Source organism: Sinohyriopsis cumingii, chromosome 8 (assembly GCF_028554795.1).
Source record: "Sinohyriopsis cumingii isolate HCF-2022 chromosome 8, ASM2855479v2, whole genome shotgun sequence".
NCBI classification, from domain to species: domain Eukaryota; kingdom Metazoa; phylum Mollusca; class Bivalvia; order Unionida; family Unionidae; genus Sinohyriopsis; species Sinohyriopsis cumingii.
In genome coordinates this window covers 58,631,603-58,637,712 of record NC_142968.1, presented here as the reverse complement: position 1 = coordinate 58,637,712, position 6,110 = coordinate 58,631,603, and positions in this window count along the sequence as shown.

Sequence of the window (6,110 nt, the reverse complement as noted above, 5' to 3'; positions counted from 1 at the left end):
TCGAAAAAATGACGGAATTGATCAAGAAAGATTGCTATGGATGTCAAAACGATCATCCCAGTCAAATTCAACACGATAAATGCCTGATGTTGAGTCACGAAGAAAAATTGGACGAGTATCTGGACGAAGCTTGGAGTCTCATCTCGGACAAAGACGTGTTGCACCAGTGGTATAAAGACTTGCGTGAACATTCTTGTCCACCATTAACCACACAAGAGATCCATCGTATCGAAGCTCTCCTGAATCAGAGTGAGGAGACGAAACGAAGAAACGGTTATTTGTCAGACATTTTCAAGCAAAAAGTCAGGATCGAATTGACGACTTATTATTACCTGTGAAGAAGAAGAAAAAAACACACAAATCAATGGATACCTGGGAACTTTATTACCTTTTGAACCACAGTTCGTATACGGCTTCTTGGAATTCTGTCGTCTGTGCTAAAGATGAACTCCCTCATCGCAAACCTCAAGACCATCTAGCTTACGTGATCAACACGGACGACAGTCATCTCCCAGGAACCCACTGGGTAGCCGTTTACTTCCTCAAGAAGGATGTGTGGAATATTTCAATTCGTATGGATTGCCCCCTTTGGAAGACGATATCATTGACTTTATGAGAAGAAATGCTCAAACCACCCGATTCAATAATGTGAAATTACAAGGCACAGATTCCTTGGTGTGTGGACAACATTGTGTGTATTTTCTGCATCATCGCAGCCTGGGCTATTCCTTAGAACATTTAGTGACTCATTTTGATCCTCGTTCTTCTTCAAGAAATGATGTGAAAGTAGATCGATGGTTTTGTGACCATTATGCTTATCTTTTGTCTCAAGCTACGAAACGTAGTGTCCATCAATGGCCTAATGACTTCCAACAGTGGAAATCACAATTTCATTCACAACGTTGTCAGCCCTGTTTAAAGTAGACTGTAAATTGAAAAAAATGTTTGTAATTTGAAACAATTGCTTGATGTTATATTGTTGGATTATTGTTAAAAATGTTAGAGTTGTTGTTTAGTGTTAAGTGATTTTTGAATAAAAAATGTTGTGTTTTGAAAAAAATGCCTTTGTCTTTTGTTTAGCTATAAGAATGTTGGATTGATGCTCTTTAATTTCTTACTATCCCTCTCATGACACTCATTGAACGTTGCGACTCGAAAACCGTGTGGGGGATGTTTTCCTTCACGTCCGCGCTTTGACTTTAAGAACCGGGTTGATTCCAGTCTAACCATCCATTGTCGACTCATCCTCCTACGAAGATGTGCTCCAAACTAGCTAAGCTAAACGAAGCCTACGTGAATTTGCATAGGGTCAGACACAGTCTGATACCGAAGCCAGAAGAAATAGAGAATGTGAGAATGTTAAAAGTCACTGAAGACCTGATAGAAGAGCTCTTCAGAGAAGAAGTGAACAGGGAGAAAGAAGAATGGACAGAGAAGTACAGACTTCAGAGACAGCAGCAACAGCAGCAACAGCGGCAACAACAACAGCAGCAGCTGCAGCAACCTGAACCTGACAGAGGCTTTGTCGATTGTCGTATCGACACCAAAGAGTTCTTCTTCTCTTTCCGAAGAAGCAGACCTATCGCCAGAAAGTCTATCCTCAGAGGACATCGCATTCTTAGAAACTAAAAAAAGATTGCCATAGCAAACAAAAAAAAAAAAAACAGCCCTTTTCAGGGCTACCCAATACTCTAGAAAAGAAATAACCATCAATTTGCCAATGTGTGTAGGTAGAGTAGTGTGAATATAAACACTAACTCTTTTTTAAAAAATGTGAGGGTATGTGTTTGTGTGTTTGTGTTTGTAAGTGCTCAAGTACGTTGGTATGGATAGTAGATTAAAATGATGTCTTTTTTGGCTTTTGAGGTGTATATTTGGAGTTAGATTGGATTGCTTTGCGTATGTGGATAGTCTATTGAAGTGATTTATAAAAAATTTTAAAATAGTGATGGGTAGCATAAAAAAGTGAGTGAGTGTTTCTTTTAGGTCCGCGCGTTGTTTTTTATTTTGGTCATGATCTAGGTAAGATCAATTTTATGTTTTTTAGGGGGATGTTTTCCTTCACGTCCGCGCTTTCACTATAAATTGAAACTCGTTCGGCAGTCTAGCTACCCTTGTTGATTGATCAACACAAGAATGAATAGCAGAATAAGCAAACTTCTTGAACTCCAGATACATCTGGAATATGTCAGGCGCCTGTTAAATGAACTGGCCGCGGAGGCTATAGTAGAAGAGGAAAGAATAAAGAAGGAAGAGGAGGAGAGGAGACAGAGGGAAGAGGAGGAAAAGAAAATAGGAGAGAGGATGTCGTACAATATTCCCGAGACAGAGGATTGGGGTGCTGAAGCGAATCATCCTCCCTCTGCGCTCCCCAGAAAAAAGGTGAAAGGAGACTGGAGAAGAAGATGCGTGTGTGGCGCCAGGCCAGGAAGGTGCCATCATTAGATAGGTGCAACTGGAGTTAAAAAAAAACAGCCCTTTTAAGGGCTACCCAATACTCAAGAAAAGAAATAACCATCAATTTGCCAATGTGTGTAGGTAGATTAGTGTGAATATTTGTGTGTTAGTGTTTGTAAGAGCTCAGGTATGTTTGTGTGAATAGTAGATTATGGGTTTCTTAGCGTATGTGGAGAGTATAGTTTGGGTTTTATTATATAAAATGAGAAAGTAGGGGATGTTTTCCTTCACGTCCGCGCGTTGCTTGGTCATGATCTAGGTAAGATCAATTTTATGTTTTTAGGGGATGTTTTCCATCACGTCCGCGCTTTCAGTATAAAACTAACAGTGTTGGCCATTGGAGCCCATTCTACGGAATAAGCAAACAAGAAGATGCCAGCAGCTTCAGCTTTATACAACGATCTTATGGGAAGTTGGTATTGGATGGTGGATGGATTGAGTGTAGCAGAAAGGGTTGAACAGGAATGGAGGTATGCAGTGACAAAAGACTTCGTCTCAAGACAAGTAACCAGCCTCCACTTATCCGTAAATATTGTAAAAGAAATGATAGAGGATGAGGAGAAGAGAATCAGAGGTTTAATTAACCCACCGTATGTGAAAGTGGGTAAGTTAAAAGAAGCGATAGTTCATGTGACGAGTGCAAGGTGCTTTCTAGAAGACATTGTAGAATGGACAGATTGGTGTTTCGCGAAGTGGGGGTTAGAAAAACTTAAGAAAGCGGAAGAAGTAATGAGGAATGTGCTGACCGAAGAGGTCAAGAAGATCAAAGAAAAGTGGTCAAAGGAAAGAAAAGAAGAAGAAAATAGAAAAAAAAGGAAGAACTAGAAAAACTAAATGCAAACTGGATGAAAATCCAAGAGAAGTTCCGGGCCATGGGCCACCCGGACTGGATGCCGGAAACAGAAAAGAAGAAGAAAGGAATGATGGACAAAATAAGAGGATGGTGGAAGAAGTTAAGAAGTTAAAAGAAGAAGAAGAAGAAGAAGAAAAACCCAAAGGCCCTTTTCAGGGCCACCCATATTTCTCGAAAAGAGAATGACTTTTCAATTGCCTATCCCTTTTTTAAATTTTTAAAAAAAAAACAAAACCCATGTTCAATTCCTTTGAGGCTATAGTGACCCAAGACTTTTTCTTCATGTTCAATTCCCCTTGAGGCTATAGTGACCCAAGACTAATTCCCATGTTAAATTCCCTTGAGGCTATATTGACCCACGATTTTTCTCCATGTTAAATTTCCATTGAGGCTATAGTGACCCAGGGGTCTCTGTAATGCTAATTCCCATTGAGGCTCTAGTGACCCCATTCACTACTAACATAGTTATATGTTTGCGGATATACCTATTCCTTTCTCCCTGATGTTAACACGAAATTTCATCCGATCATTTTCACTATATAAAAATGTATATTTTACGTAATTTAGCTGCTACGGTAATGCACTCAAGCCACGTGACTCTTAACGCTGTCCTAAAAGAATGGAGTGAGCCACTTTAATTGCTTTAGATGCAACTGCGAAGTCTATTTTGACGATTCCAGACAAATGATATTTGCTTTCATTTTTCCACCCTCAGACAACACAACCCACAATTTTTGTCATGGAAAATTAAACCTATAACGACAGATCTTTAAACTGATAAACGTCATGACGAGCATTGTCTCTATAAGTTATTTAGTAAAGCCTAATCAAGGCCTGGTGAAAAACAACAACAACAAACAAATATGAATTAAATACACAATTTCGTACCATTTAGAATTGATACGTGCATAAATACTGCTCTGAGAACAGTTGTTTTCAAATTAAATTGAACTTCATCCCGAACATCGTAGATATGGATACGTTATACATTTGTCCACTGTAACATAATCACTCGGGATAAGGTTAAATTACTTCATATTGACATAATCAATCGGAACAAGGGATCTATTTAGCAGTCCTTTTCACAAAAATATATATTTGCATTTATATATTCAGAAAAATTCTTGGCAGCTAAGATTATGATATTAGGGTCAGAATATATATGGATACGTTCTACATTTGTCCACTCTAACAAAATCACTAGCGATAAGGTTAAATTACGTCATGTTGACATAATCAATCGGAATAAGGGGGCAATATTTAGCAGTCCTTTTCACAAAAATGTATATTTACATTTATCTATTCAGATAAATTCTTGGCAGCTAAGACTATGGCTTTAGGGTCAGAACCCTCACCGAACTAATAAGTGTACTGTTTCATCGTGACGTAATTTGTTTTTGAAAATCATAATTTATGTTTAATCCTTATTTAATACCTCTAACATTGTGCCCGCATAGAAATAATACCATTTAGTGCCCAATATGCCGACAGACAAAGAGTACTATGAAGTGCTCAATATTCCGACAGAGAAAGAGTACTATGAAGTGCCCAATATGCCGACAAACAAAGAGTACTATGTAGTGTCGTCAAAGCCCTGAGACAAAGAGTATCACGTGTGTGTGTGTGATTAGGATTTTTAACATAGCTTTACAAATTTTTCAGTCATATCGCTACGATGTCTGCAGTGTGGCATTTTATAGTGGGCATCATGTTTGCAGTGTGACATTTTATAGTGTGCATCATGCCACAGCCATGTATCATGATGTCCCACCCAGTCACATTATCCTGACACCAGGCCGACCAGTCCTAACACTAACCTCCTAATGCTGAGTACCTAGCGAGGCAGCTGTTAGTACCATTTCTGTAAGTGTTTGGTATGACTCGGCCGTGGTTCTTACCCACAACAAGCGGCTTCCGAGGCGGAAGCTCTAACCATTAGGCCACCGGATCGGTGTAGAATACCATGTTGTGCCCACTAAACCCTAAGACAAAGAGTACCATGTAGTGTCCAATAAGCCCTGAGACAAAGAGTATCACGAAGTGTCCAATAAGCCCTGAGACAAACAGTATCATGTAGTACCCAATACGCAGACAAATAATACCATGAAGTGCCCAATAAGCCCTGAGACAAAGAGCAACATGAAGTGCCCAATAAGCCCTGAGACAAAGAGTACCATGTAGTGCACAATAAACCCTGAGACAAAGAGTACTATGAAGTGCCCAATAAGCCCTGAGAAAATGAGTACCATGTAGTGCCCGATAAGCCCTGAGACAAAGAGTGCCATGTAGTGCGCCCAATAAGCCCTGAGACAAAGAGTACCATGTAGTGTCGCAGTATCGTGATTTCAGCCGCGAAGAGATATTGCTGGAAGAGTTCTCAAGTGTCGAGAAGTCTTGTCTGGTTGAAGTTAGGCACATTCTTTGATTTTCCGATGTTGATGATAGGTTGGGCAATTTTGATTCCACACCGTTATTATAATTTTCTTTAGGTTTGTGTAATATTTTACATGCAAAATTTTACACGTAAAATTCACACAAAGATAGACAGCCAGAATATGTAAGACAAGTTGCTATTTGATTGTTATTGTCAAATCTTTCTTTTAAAATTTCGGTATATTGGGCAAATATGTCACTTTAGGAAAACACGAAACGTAAAACCGAACATATTTTCACAAGACCTGATTGAATTAATATTGGTATTATAGTCACTTCATTTACTTGCAAGGACATTTGATGGTCTTCGGACAAGTTCCCAGAATCCATTATTACAGTAAACAGTAAGTAGTGCAAGCACTTAAAT